Below are 22,977 nucleotides of genomic sequence, written 5' to 3' on the forward strand. Positions count from 1 at the left end.
AGGCTGTCATACAGAGAAGGATAAGGATCTGTTCTTGATCATTCCAGAGTTCAGGACACATAATAATGGGGTCAAGTTACAGGAAGCCAGATTTTAGCTGAATATCAGAAAAAACTTCTAAACCGTTTAGTGCAGTATGACAATGGAACCAATTATCTCGGGAGGTGGTGAGTGCCGCATCACTGGAGGCATTCAAAATAAATTATATAACCATGTGTCAGATATACTTTGATTTGGATGTCTGCATTGATCAGGGAGTTGGACTTGATGCCATTATAGGCCCCTTACAACTCCATTACTCTATGATTTTGTGACTCTAAGCTGTCAGTCAGCGAAGACAGCACCTTCCCCCCCTTTTTTTTGGTTTATATAATATTCCAACTTTATGTTTCCTGTTCTGCACTTTTCAATACATCTCTTTATAATTTTAACTCTTCAAGTGCCAAATGTTTCCAGAGTGGTCTAAGATAGTTCTGATCAACAGCAGAACTGGATCAGGGTTATTTGTTTTTAACTGTGCTTTGGTTAACTGAAATAGCTCCAGTTTGACTGAAGTTTGTGCGCAGCCCTATCATTTATCGTGTCATATGCAGACAGTAGATAATGGCCAGAATCTGACTGAACAATTATACAGTATATGCCCATTGTTACAAATTTAACTGAGAAATTGGCATTAGTTAAGATAGCATTTATTTTTGTTGTTGTACGCCAAGTCATGTGACTGGTGGGCAACAAAAATAGCAAATGCCACCTCCTTGATTAGCAGCAATTCACAGCTGGAATTAATGTTGATGGACTCAATACCAAAGGGCAGAAACAATAAGATTATGGCCAATGAAGAAAGGTTTGCCAAAGATCCTCCTCTTTGTTTTGACATGTGTTATCACTCCATCATTGAACAAAGACAATCATGGACTCTGAAAATTGTTTCATGTGACTGTTTCATGAATGCTGACTTTTTCTGCATACTTGCACATATTTAATTAATCATGAATGGATGAATACAGGTGCAGGAGAAGACAACACATGTTTTTCTTAGTTCCAAAGATTTTTCAGGACATATTATATCACATCAATATGTATTGAATAATTGCAGCAATTTCTGATGTAGGAAATGCACCTAGAAAGTTCAATTTGTATTGATTTCAGCATATACTTAACAGTAATTCATAGGCTAGTGCTTTAGGATCTGGACCATTTTGGAGGTCAGCTCTGTCTGACAAAGAACCCTCTGTTACTACACAAGTCTCATGAATAACTCATATTACTCATTTATTTGTTGCCTGCCATAAGAAAGGGAAACTACAACTAGATGTAAAATGAAGAATAAATTTACGAATACATGTACTTGCCTATATGTTCTTACTCAAGATTTGAAAAGTTATTTTTAGACTACAACTATCAGAATCCCCTAACCACCATAGTCAACATCCATGCTGGCTGTTGGATCCTGAGAGTTTTAGTTAAAAAAGGAACTTTTTGACTTTTCCCAGTTTTAGTCCTGAATAAAAGCATTGTTCCCAAAAAAAGAAAGGAACTTGGAGGCAACATTTTTTCTTCCAGATATCCCCACTTCCTTTAACAGCTTATTTCTCAGTGGCAACAGAGTCAAATAAAAGACTTCCTGAACACAGAGGAAATGGTGTGTGAAGGAAAGAAACTCAGCAGGTCTAGTACAGTTGGCAGCTTTCCACACACTGCATTATCTGTTAAGTGCTGGGTTCATTTGAACAAATATATGTTGCATTTCTAGATATTAAGCTGAAGTGAAAAATCTCTGTCTGTGGTAATTAAAGAATTACATATATGCAACTGACCTTAAAGCTTGCTATTAATAAAGCAAAAGTTCTAAACTCTAAGTATCTCCCTGGACAATTCCCACTCCTCAGACATGTTGGCTTTCCCACTAGAAGCAAATCCAAAACAGTAGCATCAGCATTTCATTGGTATGAAGAGGCTTTTAATAAACCAGTTTGAAAACTGGTATGACTCATTTCTGCCAGCATGTATGCATTTTACAACAGGCAAAGTTATTGGCAAGTACACATAGAAGCCCCTTGGTCTTCTCTTGTATCTTTGAACAAAGGGCATACCTTGCTGTCTGAGTCACTCTGTATCTTCCACAAACCGGCAAGAGATATTCTATTGATTGATTGATTGATTGATTGATTGATTGATTGATTGATTGATTGATTGATTGATTGATTGATTGATTGATTGATTGATTGATTGATTTGATTTGATTTGATTTGATTTGATTTGATTTGATTTGATTTGTATCCCGCCCATCTGGTCTGGTCGACCACTCTGGGCTATCTGATTCCCAATCTCTGTATATTTTTTACATCCCACTAATAGGGGAAACACTCTAATGAAACAACCTGTGTAGTCTTTCCACTCAAAGCACATACAATAATCACCCCTCCACAATCACACTTATACTTAATCCTAATAAACAATATTTCTATGAAGTTAAACTAAGGAGTGAGAGAACAAAGGAAAAGAATATTCCAGAATGCAAAGAGGTGACCCAGCCTTACTTATCATTTTCTCCTTTCCTCAGTTCAAATGCCTTAACAATCTTTTAATGCTATAAATGTCAAATAGGACACGAGTAAGTAGTGGCTTCTTGCTCCACTTTGTAGCTGTCCCGTATTTGCACCAATACTCCTGGTTTGGCCCATTTTTGCACATTTGCCTGAAGGCACCTAGGTTTGCTCCAGCCCAGCAAAATGTATTTCTAATAGCAGTACTTTTCTGTCTAAGCATTGCTCTGAATTTGTGTCTCTCATATCCAGTTTTAAACCTCTGCTCAGTGCACCTTACTGAACTGAACTTGAGCTATTAACATATCTGGGTGATTTAGAATATAATTATGCAGGCTACGTGTGCACATACAAATACAAACACAGAGAGAGAGAGGGAACACACACACACACACACACACATACAAAATTAACAATCCAGTTAAAAGTCCCTTTGCATCATTATATACACCTTAGAAGGTGGTAGCACTAAAAGAAGCAGAAATATGAACGCTGTTTCTTCAAAACGTCCCATAAGCCTTACAAAAGTGAGATTTGCCAAGATGTGACATGTTCTTCTAATAAATCCTGGGAGATGCAAAAACTAGTTTTGTGAAGAAAGTCTGATTTGATGAAATTCCTTCCTTGGATAACAATCAGTTCTCATTTTTTTAGGAATCATAGATATCACACAGGGAGATGCTGATGTCTGGAAGACATGGATCTCAAAACTGTTTTCGCAGTTCTGCTGAAAGAGAGGGGAAAACATCTCCTACTTATGTTCAGAAAAGACATTGAGGATATTCCCATTGGTAAACCGACTCTTCATGTTCATATGGGCAACAGAAAAATACAATGAACCTATTGATGGCTCATTCAGCCTTGTGGTTCTCGAAGCTGTTAGACATTATTATATGGAACCAGTTTAACAATGAACATGCCTTAGATTCCTTGCTGAGGAAACATTAATAAGAGAAAGAGTTTTATTCTCATTTGTTTCAAGATACTAGAGAGAAGGATCTCATTTGATCAATTAAATAAAAATATGTTTTGAGTGAAGAACAAGTGTAACAAAAAAAAAAACCTCCTCTGTTTACAAAAGGGATAGATGATGCCAAGGTCTTGAACTGGTATCTCCTGTAGGTGTTTGATATTGTGAGGCCCACCACCCCCACCTCCGATGGAACTGCCGGACTAGGGATCTCCTGCTTTTTAATTGAGCCTGGTGCCTCTGACTATGGTTTTCTGTCCCACTCTGCTGCACTCCATGGACTTAGTTTCCACCACTCATCCCCTGGCAACGGTCAGTTGGTACAGGGCTTGGTTCCCAATGATGTTCTGAGGCCAGTGAAGTCCTGGTGACAAACAAGCTTGGAGCCCCCCAATGTGAATTGGTAGAGGCAACTGGCAGTGCATATTGGCTGCTTTCTTGCTCTGCATAAAGCCCTGACCTTCTCTCCTGTTGGCATTTGTGCTACCAGTGCCTCAACTGCATGGGGGTGGTTTCCACAGAACCCATCAGGTGTCTTGGACACCATGGAGCTGTGGATACAGGAGTTGTCTCTGGGGCTAGGGTGGGTGCAATCCCTCTTCCTCAGTCTTGGCCCTTCAACATGGGAGATTCTTGCTAGTGCTCATCTTCCTAGTTTGAAGTCAGTTCAGCCATTGTGCAAAGAATGGGCTTCAGCACCTCCAGTGCTGAGCCCCAAGTCTCTTCTTCCTTTGTGGACTGAGTGTTCTCAGATCAGAAGCCTCCAAACTTTCCTTCCCACCTTCTAGTTCTCTGCCTTCCTCCTATTCTCACAGTGCTGCTCTGCATCCCCTTCCTGTAGACACTTGTGCTCTTCTCCTCCCAGCCACTTCAGGAACACAGAGCAAGTGCTCTGTCTAAACCCTTGTGGAAGTGTTGGGCTAGGGCAGGCAGCCTCCCTGGACACTGGGAGCAACCCCCTCACAGATATGAACAGCACAGAAGTTTCTAAAGGATTTTTACTAGTGGATGCACTGAAAATATTGGGCCCTGCCTACAGATTCTTTATGTATATTTCACACACAATTGTCTAGACTGCCGTATCTCTGCATCCAGACCATGATTTTTCAAGGGAAGAAGGTTTGTGAATATCCAGCCTTGATAGTTCACACCCTGTTGTGGCTTTAACCACTAGGCTGAAGCACAGACAACTGTGATCGTAGGAGCAGTGTTCACAATATAGATATGCCTGCAAACTAAAAAGTTTTGTTCTGTTTCCCACCCCCATTTCCTATACTTTAGTTCAACACAGGAGTACCAGATTGATGGCTTGGGAAGATGTCATCTTGACAAACTTCTTACGTAGAAAAAAGAAAAATAAATTTGTTTGCACAGTAAGAGACCCTACTTCCACTCCATGCTGTTTCTACCTGACCTGTACAGGCCTCTTTAGGCATACTAAAAAGGTTTAAGTAAACACTCAGTGATGGAGGGGGGAGGCTACCTGCAGCCACACACAGTCCAATGACATTCTGCTCATGTGAAAAATGACAGATGGAAGTAGAAAAACCTCCTCTCTGTGTTGAATCTCTCCACTCACTGGAAAAATCATAGTCCAGAGTCATGGGGAAGGCCTCCACTTCTGACCATCACTCTCTGTGAGAGAGCAACAACATTAGCGAGGCAGGCTAAGTCATGATGATGGGATATGTGGTCAGGGTTTGTGGTCAGAAGTGTGTCATGTTGATGGGATATGTAGTCAGAGAATCGTAAAATGGAGTCAGACAGGTTCTGTGTGGAGATGATTTGAGAGACTTTGGAATGTGTTTTTTAAGCACCATGAGAGTGTTCTCCTGAAGTCTGTTACAGGCCAGGATCCAGATATCGTGAAGGATATATTCAGAGGCTCTGTAGACTCAACATTCCAAGCTTGCTAGAGAAGAGATAAACAACACCTGGATTCTCATGGGAATAAGGAGAGGAGAGAGGTGGTACAACCTCTAAAGGTTAATTAGTTAACAGCCAGAAAGGCCATGGAGAAGGAAGAAGTTTGGGAAGGTAGAAAATGGACGATGGGTTATATTAATGTGTCTGAGACTGGATGAAATGGATTCTATTCTGTTCTGGATTTCATTCCATGATGATGGTATGAGCATGTAGCTTGAAGGAGAGAGGATGTTGGTATGAGCATGTAGCTTGAAGGAGAGAGGATGTAAGTAAAGGAGAAAGAAGGAGGTGGCGGCTACTTCACATAGCCCACTATAGCCCACCTTAGTTTCAGCTTTTTAGTGTTTATTATTTTAGATGGGAAATAATTATCTTATTTAACTGCAATGATCTTTGAATATGTTTTTTATGCCAATGCTTATGCAATATAAGCTGATTTCTAATGAAACTCTATTTTTCTAATAAAAATTAATTATAAAAATCTTTATGGAGGACTGGTTTCTCGAACAGCAGAGTCTGGCTAAATCCAGGAAGGGAGAGGGCCACAAACTAGCTATCATTCAAGAGACCTACCTACTGAGCTATTGTGAGTTCTAAGGAATCACAAAGCCCATGTGCCTGTACTTGCAAAGTAATGAGTAATTGCAAAGTGTTATTTCCGGTTCAGACTTGTTCAAAGAGCTTATGCTACACACTGCTGAGGTTTTGTGACTTGCCCCAGTGCAAAGGTGGTAGATAAGCGCCGACTGAATTCTGGCTGAATGCCCAGTGGCCCTTTAGGGGGTCCGGTGCCTCACAGGCTACACCTTTCTTCCTGTCATCAAATAATTTCTTGAACCTGTTCAGAATGCTTGAATACAGCTTGTGTGTGTCAGTGAAACCTGAGTGGCATATGACACATGGGACTGAAGAACCCTTATTTTTATTTTTTACATGATGCCATGACTCTATAAACAAGATGAAACTATAACAATATACCTGCTACATGTATGGGAGAAAGCATGTACAACCTGCCAACTATAACTGGAAAACTATAATGATAATTCAGTAGCAGCTCCTAACTTATTGAGTTTTCTCCAGGGAGACTTACCCTGTTCCCATTTGTAGCTAAGTATCAGAAAATTTTGAAAACTCATGTCTTATCTCTGTTTCTTCAACAAAGGTTTTATAGGCATTGGCTTGGTGACAGGCATTTCAAATGTTACTGAAACACTGCTTTTATGTAAAACTGCTTCTATTTAATCTGCTTTTTGTACTCTGTATCACATTTCATATTACACAAGTGTTGGGAAAATGCTAGTTTTGAATGGCAGCTAAGAAATGAATTGACAAATAAAATTTAAATTACAGATATTTCAAAGTGGTTGTGCCTGAAGCTTAATAGATATGTTGATTTAATTTGGTGTAAGAGCTATGATATTAGAATTGGCCATTGAAAGGAAATCCAAATTCAGATCTCCCACTTGGTAATAAATGTGAAAATTCAGTGCTTTCTTATCATGCACATGAAAAAGAAATCTATACTTGGAGAAAAAGTTAAAATACTTTATCTTTTCAGTCAAAGGTTCTCAAGATAGCAACTTGCATTACAAAATATTTGAAGCCAGTTATTTTTAGACAGGTGTACACATAAAATAGTACACTATTTTATATTTAGGCTTTGTGTTTCAGGCATTCAGACAGGACCAGTCCAACCTTTTTAGCAAGGCACTGCCTGGGCAGAACATTTGTTAAAAATCAATCATGCAATGAGAATGAATAATGGTGAAGCTTTGCTCGTTATACCAACATCAGCATGAATAGAAATGCAAAGGAGAAGTTCAAGAAGGCCAGAGTTCTGAGGGGAGAAAATGAGAAGTACTTCCTTCTCTTATTTCCTGCCAATAACCTGACTATTAAGGTAATGACCTTTTGTCTTTTGCAACTGTAGGCAAGAAAGAAAATCAACTGAAGTAACCTCCCCCCCCCCCGCCACAATATCCTGCAATCATGTGGTACATCTTTGTTTTGAAGAAATTCACCAGGATATTTTATCTTGACATGCAACTGACGGGAGTTTCTCTCCATAAATATCCATCATTTCTCATTCATAACTTTAGTTAACATTAGTATTTTTGATACTGGTCTTCCTCAAACAGTTATAGATCTTTAAACATATTGAAAGGTTCACTGGGTAATATTACAAGTGATGCCACCGTAACTTGGAAGTACTACTTTTGGATAAATAATCTAAAAATCTAGTGACAACGCTAACAGTGGTGTTCTGAAAGTGTACTCCAGAAAAGTTCTCTTCCTTTGCCCTCCCAACCCTGGAATAAAGACGCGAGATAAGAATTATAGATTAAAAACACGGGCCACACTTTATTAAGATAATCAGTGTTGCCATCCTTTGGCAAAGGGAGGCCTGCCATAATGCGAATTCAAGTTAAAGCATAGAGGTCTCAAAGGACCCCCCTAAGCAAGAAATGGGCAAGTTCCTGACCCCACGTTTTCACAGTCTTAAAAGACAGCGAGAACCCAGCCGGCCGCAATTTGCCCACCCTGGATTTCAAGCCAGTTTCTGGTTGTTGACTGTTGGTCCAGTTGTGGTCCCAGCACATCTTTCCCCATAAGTACAGTGGGGTCTCGACTTATGAACGGCTCGACATACGAACGTTTCGACTTACGAACCGCTCTCATAGGAATATATGGACTCGACTTGCGAACTTAGACTCGAGTTACGAACTCTTTTTTTCCCTTTTTTAAAAAGCTAAGTCATCTTAGGTTAAAAGGAAAAAAAGAAAAATATCCCCCTCTAGTGGCAGAAGGCGGAATAGCAGCTTCCCATTAGTTTCTATGGACGAAAAGAGCAGATACGGATTAAATGGTTTTCAATGCATTCCTATGGGAAATGAAGATTCGACTTACGAACTTTTTGACCTGAGAACTGCCTTCCAATACTGATTAAGTCCATAAGTCAAGACCCCACTGTACTGTAATCGCTCAATCCGCAGCCCTGGGAGGTCAGATGGGCTATAGCTTACCTGAGTTTGCAATGGGATTCACCAGAAAACCTGTTATATCTGCACTACCCTCTACAGCATTGGGACTAGCCATGCTAAGTCCCATGCCCACCATTGAGCCAATCAAACTCAGCAAGCAGCCCCCCCCTTGATGTCTTCCAAGAAGACATCCAAACCCAAATCGGACAGATGTACACCATTGTTCTGAAAAAACTCAGGCCTATCCAAGCGGATCCTTTGGTGACCAATCACCAATCCAAGGCCACCGCAGACCACTCTGCAGACCTCCTGGTTAACACTCCTGCATGCTGTGTTAACGGAGGAAAAATTCCTGGCATCTCTTCAGGCCAACTGAGGGACGATAGTCAACCACACAATATGCATGGCTGGATATGTGGCCGTCAACCATTTCAGGTCACGTAAAACGTCCAGGATCAATGCCTTTCCACGATGCCTGGCCAGATAATTGCCACCCAGATGTATTACCAATAAATATGGTGGAAATTGACCAAAGGCCACTGCCCTGCATAGCTGACTCCATAGCATTCCACGCAGCCCTCTCCATACAATGTGGGTTCTGGCTCCAAGGCCCAGGTTGCTCCCCCATGGGGATATCACGCCACATATCACGCTGCCCAATAAACATAGCTGTGGCCCAAACTCAAAATGTGCCTCTGCCTCATCGTCGCCACAAGACCTGTGGAGATAAAACAAAACGAGGCCCTTGCCTAGACATTAGGAAGTGTTCTGATATATCTACGATAGCTGGATGAAGACCACTGACCCAAACGCTTAATTTCATCTGTGTTATATCCTAAGGCTGCAGTGGTGGATGCTGCACCAATTTTAAAGGAATGTGTGGCAAATCTCATTCCCTGCACGGCAACCTTATTCAGCACTACGTCTGTCAATTTCCAGAACTGGCATTTTGTTAGTGGTGAATTATCTCCATGTTTAAAGAAATAGCCGTGATCCTGCCCCCTAACCTCTGAGTATGCAATTGTGGCTTTCACAGGGCAAATGCTATCCATATGGCAATACACTAGTGTAATTTGAGCACCCCTACATAATTGATTGGCCTTGGATCATCAAATGTGAATTTGAACCGTCCCATCCACAACCCTAATGTCCTACCATGGCAGAGCTACCCTAGTCTTGTCATTCTTTCCAGCAGCAACTACTTCGCTAATCCTGAGGGCCCCAAAAAACATCAATGGGGCACTGCTTTAAATAAAACAATTTCATACTCATCCCTGCACAGAAGGTCCCACTGCTTACAGATGCATTCTAACAGCGTAGGTAATATGGGAGTCCTGGTGTCCTGAATTCTACCCCTTTCCTTGGACCACCCTTTCATCATTTTCTTAATGCAGTCATCTGATGAATAATCCTGGTGGCCATTAACCCTAGCATAAAAGGCAAGCACTGACAACCTATCCTGTATAGTTCCAGGTGCCAATCCCCTTCTATTCAAATGCACAATGAATTGCTGAAGGTGATCCACTGGCTCCAGGATGATCAGCTTTCTAAATTCCTGGATTTCTATACTCACAGCCAAGTGCCCTTTCTATGACCTCGGTTCCAGGACCAAGCCTATTGCTCTTTCTGCATCTTCGCACCAATTTGCCAGACCTCTGGGGGCAGAATCTCCGGGAACTCATTGGCTCCGGGGTCTAGCTCCCTGAACAGCTCAATCTGTTGGCACAACAATGCATCAGATAACCTATTGTCTATACCTGGTATGTGTCAGGCCTGCACTAGGATGTTAAACTGCATGACCTGACTAATGTCATGACTCATTCCAAATGTGACGTAAGGTTGGTTATAATATAAACAACCGCCTGATTGCTGCACCAAAATCGCACCACAGAGTTTGACTGCTCTTCAGCCCATAACCATAGCATGTCAACTATTGGGAAAATTCTAGGAATGTTAAATCCTGGTAATGCCAGTCCAATGCCACTCTTATGGCCACGTACTGACACATCATCTACCTCTAGAATAGATTCCAAACCCCAAAGATCCTGCCATGTCTGAATGGACCTGAAAGTCTGCCTTCAGCCCCATTTCACCTTTCCAGAAATATATCCCATTGATCCCTGCTAAAAACTGCCTAAAAACCCTTAGAACCTCCTTCATAATATGTGTAGCCCTAGTCTTATGCAAAGGACACTGAAGTCCCTTCATTGCTTTGCAAAACCAGCGCAAAAAGGCCCGCCTGGGTACCACAACTCTGCAAGCAAAGTTTAAGGGGCCCACAGGCTCCGGGAGCTCTCATAGAGACACCTTTTTTCTTTGCAACAGTGAGGCTATCCTAATCTTAAGGTCAGCTAATTTGTTGTCAGGTAGCTTCGATGTCTGCTGAACAGTATCTAGTTCAATGCCTAGGAAAGTAAGCGATGTGGCTGGTCCCTCAATTTTTTCCTCAGCTTAGCTCCTCTGCCATTAGCTGAAAAGCGTTTAAAATAAATCTATACCTTCCTATGTTCCTTTCTCTACAAAAAAGGTAACCATCCAAATAATGGGCCATAGACTTACAGCCCACCGTGCTCCTGAGCTTCCACTTGACAAATGAGCTGAAATGCTCAAATGCAGTGCATGAAACCGAGCAGGCAATAAGGAAAACTCTGTCAATGTAAAAGAGTCCCTGAAAATGAAATCCTAACAGGTAAAAATCCTGCAAGTGAACTGGCAAAATCTGGAAAGCTGATTTTATATCGCATTTCGTCAGCTCTGCCCTCATGCCACACTTCCTTACCATGTGAACCGTCTCATCAAAGGAGGTGTAGTGCACGATACAAAGTTCCTGAGGGATGCTCCCTCTGGGTAAGACAAGAGGTGTATCAATCTAAACTCACCCTGGGCCTTTTTTGGAACTATTCCCGAAGTGGAGACCCTCAAGATCTCCAAAGGAGCCATTGCAAAGGGTCCTAGTACTCTCCCTTCTTTTACTTTCTTTGCAATCTTATCCTGGGCAACACCTTCCATTCCGCACATCAATTTGATTTTTTGCACAAAAAATGCCAAGCGCTCACCACCCACCGGGATTCGAAAACCATACTTGAAGCCCCCCAATAGGTAAGTAGCATCTTCTCTGCAGGGGTAATCACTCAGCCACGCTTCCAAAACTGTAACCTTAATTTGGCTGGGTCCCTTTTCCAGGGTTACCTCTGCCACTCCTGGGCTTTTTACCTCCTCCTGGGCCCTTATTCTGTCATTGAGCCCCAGCCCTGAAGCATGAGGTGTTGAGGTGTTGTCCCCCACATGCTGAACACTCATGCCTAAAACAGCATGGTTTCCTAGTGCAAGCGCCCTTGGCATTGCATTCCCAGCAGAGCATTCGGGGTTGAACCACCTGCCCCGCTCCTATATGGGGATTCTGATTCAGGGTGGCCTTTCTGTTCAGCTGGCCGCTATCAAACCTATCCCCAAAATTGGGTCTGGCTGGTGTGTGCTTCAGTCAAAGACCCAACAGGGGCTCATCCCAATGAAGATTTGGGTGAATTGCACTCTGCATACAGAATGATTCATCATAATTAAGCCATGCCTGTCCCACAAAATCTACATACCAAATCCAAATATTGAAAGCGGGATTGCACTCCCCATGGTTGTGCTTTAACGACCACCCCTGCATAAATTAAGAACCCAGGTAACCAACTGGACCATGTCCTATCAGGCCTCTTCTTTCTACCTCTCTTCAAGCAGGGATTGGTGAAGGGTGCCCTATACAACAGCCGACTCACCTGACAAAGGTGTCACCATGCTTGTTTCATTCCTGCCATAAAGCCGGTCAGGGCTGGCCTCGTTCACCCCATCCTGCCTATCGGGAACTGTAGCTACTGACTTAGATGTTGCAGGTGTTGCCAATCTTCCCTTATCGGTACGCCGCGGCCGTGCTGTCGCAGTTGCCCCATCCACATCACATCTGGGCATCCCATTGGGCTGCTGCTCCACTTCAAGAATAGCAAATTTAGCCATTATATCATCAGCTACAGCTTTAGGTTTGGCCCTGCAGTGGCTCTTGACTTCCCTAGCTGATCTGCATGTCTGTGTCTTACAGGACTGTGGAGCCTGTCTCGCCAGCTGTTTGGTCTCCAGTGCAGAAATTTTTTCTTCAATTGCTGCCAGACAGGCCAGGACTCCTAGTTAGATGATGACTGAGGCGGAGACACTTGGGGAACTGGCCTTTTCTTGATAGGCTGTTTTCCTTTTTTATTGCCCTGACCCTTACATGAGGTCATTATGTATCTAGCACTCAAAACCAGTCAAGGGGCACAGATGATAATCCCATGCTACTTAACTAGAGAAGAGAGGGACCAGTTTATAACTCTCAGATGTGACCTGTGGTAAAGCAATGCACTCCTATTTTAGGATTAATGAAGAACCAGCAACAACCTTGATGCCACAACTGCAAGCAACTGGATCACCATCTTCCAAATGAGTTGCCCCACACAAGCACCCATTTTGGCCAGCAAGAGGTCCATGGCTCTGTCCTCTCATGTCCTCTACCATGTGCCTCAGAGGAAGCCAGCCAGGTATGCCTAGAGTTTGGCTGGCCAGAAGCTAACTCCTAGCCCTATGAGCTGGGGGGAGACATTGGTGAGTCCTGTGGCCAGATAGGAGAAGGCGCCTATGCCACCCACCTGCAGGAGCAGTTGACTGCATGCAACATAACACCTGTGTTGTAGCATCCTTTACTTGGCCGACTTATGTAGGCTCCTCAATTTGGTGGAGAAGGGGCTCCATTCTACCATCTTAGCCTTAAACTCAAGGTGTAACAGGGAAAGGACTGGGAGTGAAGTTATCTCACTGGCACTGAAGACATTCAGCTATGTTGGGCCTTTAAATTGCATTGGTTGTTTGAATAAAATGTTTGATTTCTGCAACAACTTACCCTATCATCATGGGGGGGGGGCCTGGGAGCCAATTACAATTTTATTTTTTGTATTTCCATTTTAAACATATTTAATAGATTAACATAACTTACAGCTTTTATTTTTGCTGAAAACTGTTGTTTCCTACTTTAATTACCTTAGTTTAATAAATTTTCACTCAAAGCAAATACTCCCTGGCTTCCTTCTAGATTACTTAGTGGTCAGAAACGAGGAAGTAATTATTCCAAATGAAGACATTCTTAATCATAGCTATCATAAAGGCTTTAAATAGGTTTAAATAACTGTCAGATAAGTTTTTCAAAGACTGGATTAAACATAAAATAATCACGCTCATAAATCAAGAAAGTGGCTGGGAGATTTCTTGCTTATATTTAGTGGCAGGTTAGGTTGCCATTTGAGGGTGAAACTTAGTTTTTTAAAAACAGTGTTTCCTGAGGATCTTTGAACATAGAAATTGGCTTGGGGACCAAATGATGCCTGCCTCTCCATTAAAGGTAAGACCTAGCACTGATGCCATTTTCTTTCATCCCTGGAGAAGTATTAACTTCTCAACAATGAGCATACAAAAGTATCTTCTCACTGAAGAGAAGAGTACTTCTGTTCAGCAGTGGTGACAAAACCTGAGGTGGGCTTTTATTGTAAAGAACCACTCTTGCCAAATTACGTTCCGTTCCTGTCACCATAGACCTCAATGGGATGCGCAATCACTGAGACCAAGAGGCAAGTTATGAAGGCAGTATTAGCTTAGAGGCGCAGGGGTGGTTAGTAAAGCTTTTCTTCCAACTTGATTCCTTGTCTTCTTCAGAATCTTACCACAGTTATTAAACATTTCAGAGACTGGGAGAAAGGATTGCTATGACAACAACTCATGAATAATTCAGGAGGAGGGGAAAAGGGGATGCTCACTAATAAAACAATTGCCAAAAGTTCTCTCTTAAAGATCTGCAGGAATGAGGAGAAACACATATTCCATGCTGTAGTTAGCAGTACATTAAGTGGCTTTAAAAGGTACCTGCCATCAGAGATTATTTTCTGGATGCCAAGCAGCTTGAAAGAAAAATCTACATTTATCTTAGCTTGGGAAAAATAAGAGCATACACTTGTGAAAACTGGGCAGAAAATGTTGCTTTCATGTGAAATGCTGGCTGCTCTGACTGCACTGCCACCAAACATTCTTATCAGGCCAGTACACACGTGCGCACATACATGCATGCACACACACATTTTAGTACTTTCATCACACACCTCTCCTCTGGAGGGATTCACAACCTGCCCAAAAACTCCTGAAGTGTGGCTTGAAAGCAGTGTGAAGCCAGTTTCCCTGGGGATGCACTGACTTTATGCAGAACTGCGGGCAAAAGAGGAATGATATTTTCTTTATGCACGAGTAAATAAGCCATCTTATCCTTGCAACTGAAAGATACTCTTCAGAGGGACCGCTGCTTATCTCTTAGAAGTGCATGATCTTCCCATAGTGCTTGCTTACCCTAATTTGCAAACAGAAGGGCCACATGTTTATACCAGTGCCATTAATGGAAGTAGGCACCTTGTTCGTCCATGTCCAGAAAGGATTTTATGCCAAACAAAATCTATATTTCAGATCTACAACCCATCTATCCCAGAGAAAGGTCATTGTTCTCACAGAAACACCATTTCCTTCCTTTGGCCCTTGTTTATATGAAATTAAATGACATATCTAGCCTTAGGTTTTACCACCCTCAAACACAGAAAGTTACATTTAAGAAGAATGAGTGTAATGATGACATACTGAAGCAATCTATAAATAACTAATAGTCCTACCACTCCTCATTTCTGGATGACTTCAGCATATCACTATAATTCTCCTTCAAAATGTATAGCCTCTGCCTTGCCCATTTCAAGAGATTTCTGTACCAGAAATGAGGTGCTGGAGGATAGCATTATGGATACCCTCCCAAGATCGCAAATGATGCTTACAGCAGGTGCCATCACAACCAGAAATAAATCTGTATTGATTATAAACTTTGGCAGAATTTTTCTCTTCTGTTGTTCTTGGAATTGCCTCATTTTAGTTAAAGATTTTGTATACACTCTAGCCTCCTAGAGTGGTCTTATAGGCCAGATGGGCGGAGTATAAATAAATAAATAAATAAATAAATAAATAAATAAATAAATAAATAAATAAATAAATAAATAAATACTTTGGTTCAATCATCAATCCAAATGAAGACAAGAAATGAGAAGACTGAGACTAGGAAGAGCAACAATGAAAGAATTTAAAAGGATAATTAAGTGCAAGAATGTGTCACTGGAGACCAAGACAAAGTTCATCCACACTTTTGTATTTCCAAGAGTGTTTCTGTATATGTTGTGAAGAACTTTGGAAAGCTGCAGCCTTCTCCCCAATCCTGTGCAACTCTAAAAAACTGAACAGCTTGACAGTGAATGAGAGGCAAGAACAGAGGAAGGAAGGAAGGAAGGAAGGAAGGAAGGAAGGAAGGAAGGAAGGAAGGAAGGAAGGAAGGAAGGAAGGAAGGAAGAGGGTGTGTTGTCTGAAATGCAGATTGCACCCTATTCATGTGTAGACACTGGCTCCAATTCAATTTGTGGCCTCTGTGTGTTCACTATCAGTGAACTGAAACAGAAGACAGGCTGCAAATCAAATCGTATCAGAGTTGAATCACTCCGATTCAACTTGCCAATGTAGAGACTTATGGATTCTAGGAACTGTAGCCCAGGAAAATAACTTTGCCAATCTCTACTTTGTAATAAGTACATGTATATGAATTCCCTATAAACATTTACTGAGGTGTAAGATCCATTAAATTAAGTAGGATGTTTGCCTATTCCTAGGCAAATACATGTAGAATTAGTGCTTCAAAAAGGACATTTTCACATACTTATTTTTGAAACCTCTTTCCAGAAATTTAATACACACAACAAACATAAGCTCAAATTCAACAACTATAAGCTTCTAATAATGTATTCTCTTCTCCTCCCACACACTATGCATGCCAGTTTCTCCTTTCCTCAGTGCAACATCTTCCTAAGCTCCCAGCTAAGTGTTGGCATAATCACAATTTTGCATGCAGTAACAATGGGTATTGGTGGGAGTGGGCTTTACAGCGAAACATGATTGTTCTTTGTAGCTGACTTTTCTGGGGGGGAAATTGCATTTGAGGCAAGCTCCCCCTCTCTTCCTGTTTCTTTTGCTTCTATTGTTTTGTTAATAGTCTCTCTCTTCTTCCTCTGACCCTCCTCTGAGAAGAAATTATTCAGGTGTTCCTACATGCTGGAGTTTCAATCACACTTTCTCCCCTTCTGATTGTAACTACAGGTGTTAAGAGTAAGTAACAGATATATTGAGCACAGTTTTGGCTGCAGTACAGCAGTTGAACCACTGCGCCATGAGAACAACCCACTCAAACACTGACAGAATGTCTTGCTTTATACCTTCTGTTCTATAAGGGCCAGAGACTTCCTTTAAAAACAAAATTTAGAAAGCTGACCAGCAGCTGTATTAAGAAGACACTGGCAAAATCTAGCCAACCAGGTGATCTGTTCATCTTTTGGTGACCTTGGAGGGTTAAACTTTACCAGCCAATCAAAACTGAATCAGAAATCAGACTGCTCTTCTTATTTGGAGACGCAGAAGAATTTCCTCAGATGTTCCATTAAATATCAGCCTCCACATTTCACTATGAGCTAAGGTGGCCTTGTACCCTCTTTACAAAGGACAGCCCTTTTTTTGAAGGGTTGCCAGAAGACATTCCTCTTTTGTAAGGTGCCCTGTATTCCAGTACTAGTTTGGTTTAAAGGAATTAAACACAAAAAAGGGGGGGGGGGAGAGAAAGGATCTGAAGTTGTTCAAGTGCAGTTGTCATCTGGACAGCAGACTATGAGGCACACAAAGTTACTTAATCACAATGAAATGTATTATGTCTAAAAGTAATTTCTAATTTTGCATCTTGTATATATACATGTACATACTCAATTTTATGCAAAACAGTGTCCTTTTATTCCAGCTTTGGTGATGCATGTTCTTTTTATTGCTATGAGATTACATTTAGAGACTGATTACACAGGCTGCTTAACCCACAATCTGGAACACTGGGGCTGGTGCACTACTAAAGATAACAATCATACAACATCTTTGCTAGAGTGCACCAGCCCACACCCAAAGCATTTCTACTTATACTTTTCTGGTCCGTATCAAGAGACTTCTACATTTCTTGTGCAGGTATGATCACTCCAGTTTGGATAAGTTCCAAACTTGTAATAATTGGGACAGATCCAAAGCAAGCCTGCCTCTTTTAATTTGACAATATAAGCAAGCCACTTCAGGATATTGGCAAATTAATCACTTCCCCTGCTCAGCAGAGGACAGGGGAAGTAATTTTTTTAAATAAAAACATCTGTGTAGACGATCACTGCTGCTCAACATGATTTGCTAAATCCATTGCAAAGGTAGCTCTTCTTCTCAAATAGTAGGTGGAACACAGCATCATTCTGAGTAATGCACATTGACTGGAAGATTTCCTCTGATAAAGGCAATCCTGAAATTTTGTTCAGGTCTATTATGTTAATACAGGGAACTACTTTACAAGATTTACAGCACATTTTAATGCACTATTTGTACACATCTATTTCTTTGTACTGAATGTGGCCCCTATTTGTATGTGTACAAATATTTTGACTATTGTTTATAGCATCCTCCACTGTGAAACATTATCTGAATGGGTGGAGTGCTTTTTAACAGTCAAAAATATCAGAAGAAAATGCCTCCCTTTCAGTTCAGTACTTATGTTTATCATGAGGTATGGTAAATCATTAAACAGCAGCAGTGTTGTGAACAGAACTGCATGTGGATCACAAGGTAATATGCCAGACATGATTTTAAGAGGAGAGAGTAGTTTTTTAAAAAGTGTGAAAAACCTTGAAAACACAATCTCTTAGTATTGTAATCATTAATTATTATAGCAGCTATAATATCAGCTTTGTAACAGGGACAAAAAATAATCTGCATGTATGATTAGTAGCTTAGAGACAAAGACTTTGTAGTATTTGAACATGGTTTCTGTATATTTGGCTTGTGAATTCAGATCTACATTCCTCCATTATAGCACATAAAACTTTGGAGTCCTACAAATGGTAATGGATCACACTATTACATGTATTTCCTGAGATAGACTTCCTCTAATTTTGAATTTGGATACTGAATTTGGACAATATAGAATATTTTGACAATGTGGAATCAGAATCTTAATATCTCTGTGACATTCAGTTACACCATGCTGATGTGCATAGTCTACTATTTTATTTTTGTAAATGTTTGTACTGTTGTCATGAAACAGTTTTAAGAAAAGAATCCAACTAATAGAAACATATAGTCCTATGGGAACTGTACAATGGATTTGGAGGTGCATCTTCATTTAAACAGCAGGGAGTGAGATTATATGGAGTGGGTTACAAATAACATGAATTAAAACCCAATGATTACACAATGTAAAGCTTATTTTGGGGAAGCTCACTCTGGAATTATATCTTTTGAATTGAGAACTGCCTTTTTTTGTTTAGCCAGCAAAGTGGTTTAAATTTGCTCTAATTTGTTGGCCTTGCTTTTTCCTGCTTTCTGCTGTGTGTGATCACCTGATGCTAAGTCAAAGGAGTGTTGAGGGAGTTTCAGTTATCCTCACAAGAGTGTCTTTTGTCTCAAAACAAGAACAGAAAAGAAAAGAAGAAAAGCTTAGGAAAGCTAAATAGAAAATAGAGGTGGAAATTGCCAATTAGCACCTCCTTAGCACCTTGTCAAATGCATCTTCTGTTGTTGAAGCATAATGCAAACATAGCTCTTTGTCTCTACCCCTTCTTACTCCTGTGAACTGGTTATGATCTGGATCTCTACAGTGGTTTTGCCCATAAAACCCAATTTGAAAATCTGTGGATCATTTTGGATCATTGTGGATCAGGCCATATAATTCCTGTTTGTGTTGTTGCAATGAAGATTGCTCACTTCACTTTCCCTCTCTCTCTCTCTTTTTTACTGTTAGCATCCACTTACATAACAATCATGAAATGCAGAACATAGTAGAGTGAGTAGGTGGCACTATGCAGGGGATTCACTTGATTGAGATAGCTGTCTGACCCTAGAGCGATTACCATGTTAACTTTAAATAATCTCTTCACCAGCTTTGGTGAAAACCAACACTCTAAACAGAATCTTAATGTTTCCTAAGTTATGAAGCCAAGCTATTCAATACAGGCCAAAATCTTGAAATCAAGGAGTTCATTTTGAGTCCAAAGGAATAAAATTTGTTTTCCCTACACAAAAACTATATATAGGGATTCAGGACAGACTGAATAAAGAGAGAGGGAGCAATCCCTAATTATTCATTACATAGAGAGTAACAGTCTGAAAAGAACAGCATTATCTCCATACACTTTCTCTCCACATGGCCAAAGATCATAGTGTTTGGGATTCTAGATGACGTGAAGAGCTTCGATGTATGGGGAACCTCTACTTTTCAGACTATCACACTGTACCTGAAAAGATGGCATGAAGGAAAGCAAAAGAGGTGGGGCTAGCCAACTCTTTCACTTCACACATTCAGGTTAGTCCTGTCCTCAATGTAATTTATAGTATTCCAATCTAATTTTAGTCAAAAGCAGAGATTGACTCTCTGTTACAAAATACTAGCCAATGGCACATTTGTGAATTAACTTTTTGAGCAGATGGCAGGAAAATGCAGAAGAGTTGTGTAGCTGATTCTCTCAGGTTAATGAAACAAATCAAAACCACCAACAGCTAGCTGTGCCTCAGTCTCTGAACTGCCAAAATCTTCCCCCAAAAAACTAACCAAAATGCTCTTTTTATACTGTTCCACAAAGCTAGTATGAAAGATTCATGCACGTACACACACACTCAAGTATGGTGACACCTTTAAGTCAAACAATTTTTTTCCCCCATCTGAGCTTGGGTGCCTCATAATCAACTTGGTTTGGTTTTGTCATGCCTCCTGAAAAAAAAAAAAACTAGCATGGCTACCTCTCTGAAAATGAAAGACTAATTAATGTCGTTTATCAGTGTCATTCAACATTCTTCTCTGCCATCCACAGGGCCTGCGGATGTTCTGCAAAGATCGATAGTTGCCTCATAGTTCCTGATGGCATTGCCGAATCTTTTCATTTTTGTATGTGTACCTGTCCCAGCCCATTTAATTTTTGCAGAGTTAGTTAAGGATATTATATGTTGCTTCTATCTCTGGCATTGGCTAAACAAAACCACACAAACTGCAAGATACATTCTATTTATGCTTCCAGTTCTCAACGTGGAAATCCAAAATATGGAACTCTCCCAACTTTTTTTTTTACTAAATCGGTTTATTTACTAACAAACATTCAGATTAGAGATGAGCACGAACTGCTGGTTCAACGGTTTGTTTCCTGATCCACAGTTGGGTGTCCGATCCCCTCCAGTGGGCACCGACTTGGAGGCAGTACCTGGAGGTGGCAGATTGGGGCACTGCCACAGATTGGGCACTTGCTGGAGAGGGTGGAGTACAGATCTGCTGTTCAGCCGGAAACGAACTGCGACAAATTGCCGAACCAGCAGTTTGTGACCCCCTCTAATTCAGATATAGGTCAGAATCCAGTTCACTGTTGTTTAACAGACAGTTACACAGGTGTAAGTCTTTAAGATGCCACAAAGGCTTTCTTTTTTCTTTTTATTTCACTTTTGCAATCTACCTTGAAAGACCAGCATCTTTGAAAAGACTCTCTGCAGCTTCTCTCCAGATGCAATTCCCAGAAAGCCTTTGGAGCCGGGTGAGAACAGTAAGGCATCCCAAGGCTGGAAAAGGAATACAAGAGCCTTGGAATACTGCCTTCTCCAGATTTACTAAGTATAAAACACTGAAGCATAACTTTAGTAGAGGAGAGGCAGACAGCTTTGCCCCTTTGAGCGAATTTATTCTGACTACCGGAGTGAGCTGAGTTCTTGTTATTTTAATCATTGTTATTGTATCAACCAGCAAAACCATGCTACTTTTTGACCATTAAAGAGAAACACAATGTGAAAGGGGAAACCAGACTAAATTGTGGATTTGTCTTTTCTTAAAAACACATTAATCATGGCCACTCTTTTGCACTTTCAAATTGTATTGCTATGTCATGCTTAACAAAGCATGCTGTAAGCTAATAAAAGAATACAAAAGAGCAACTTGGGTTGCAGTGCCTTAAAAAAAAGGCAGATATTTGAAAAGGGAGAAAATAGCTTTTTAATATCCTGCTTACACTGTGCGGCATGCATCTTTCAACAGATGGACAAGGGGATGTGATTCTAGACATGAGGAAACAAAGTTACATATTTCCTACTGTGATTTTAATTCAGTATATAAATATCTAAAGCAGGGGGTGGGGAACTAAGAGCTAATTTAGAAGTACTAAGGTAATGTAGTCAATGGTTAGCATTCTTGGAACTGATTAGAAGGTATGCCTGTGGAGAGAAATAGAACTAATTTCTTATAGGGAAAGGATGTGAGCAGCATCCTTAATATGGATATGAATACTGCACTGCCCCAGTAAAACTGTAAGTGGAGTTGAAATGGCCTGTTTAAATATTGTAGGGTGAGAAGGAGTTTGAATATTCCCCCAGTTCAGCTCCTGTATTTAAGACAATCATTTTTAAGAAAATATATAGAAGATTTTCTCAGGGGTGGGAAGGGAGCTTATTAGTGTTAAGTGGGCTATATCTTGCAGCTGCTGTGTATACTGCTATAGAGCCAGTTGTCTCGATTCTATCTCAGTTTGGAGAGTCCATGAGATTATCACCAGAGCTGGTGCAACTCATAATCCATGCTCATCACATCACACCGTGCATAATTTCCAAATGAGAGATATCACAGGCCAACCCTGCTTTTTAACTTGGAAGCAGTTCCCTCTAATTCTGGGTCTTTCCCTCCGATGTGGCTGGTTAGTCTTCTACAGAGGTGATAGTGAGAACTGAGAGTATAAGAACTCTTCTGGAGCAGACCATAAGGTAAAGGTGAAGGTTCCCCTTGACAATTTTTGTCCAGTCGTGGTCGACTCTAGGGGGCAGTGCTCATCCCCATTTCCAGGCCATAGAGCCAGCGTTTGTCCGAAGACAATCTTCCGTGGTCACATGGCCAGTGCGACTTAGACACGGAACGCTGTTACCTTCCCACCGAAGTGGTCCCTATTTATCTACGTACTTGCATTTGCATGCTTTCGAACCGCTAGGTTGGCAGGAGCTGGGACAAGCGACGGGAGCTCACTCCGTTGCGTGGATTCGATCTTACGACTGCTTGGTCTTCTGACCCTGCAGCACAGGTGTCTGTGGTTTAGCCCGCAGCACCACCATGTCCCGCAGACCATAGGCCTGTCTAATCCAGCCTTCTGCTTCCACAGGTGCCAACTGGAAGGATCCAGGAACTGCACAAACATGAAGTGAGCAACATAGCCCTCTCCTGGTTGTGCTCCACAGAAACTGATGTTCAGAGGAATCGTATTCTAGTACTGGGGATTATATATAGCCATCCTAACTAGTAGCCATCCAAGTGGGTGGCTATCAGGACACCAAAGCTTGTTCCTGATTATATAATGATCCTGACACAATTTTTATTAGTCAATCAGAAGTTCAG

The sequence above is a fragment of the Pogona vitticeps genome, chromosome 1 (assembly GCF_051106095.1).
Source record: "Pogona vitticeps strain Pit_001003342236 chromosome 1, PviZW2.1, whole genome shotgun sequence".
NCBI classification, from domain to species: Eukaryota; Metazoa; Chordata; class Lepidosauria; order Squamata; family Agamidae; genus Pogona; species Pogona vitticeps.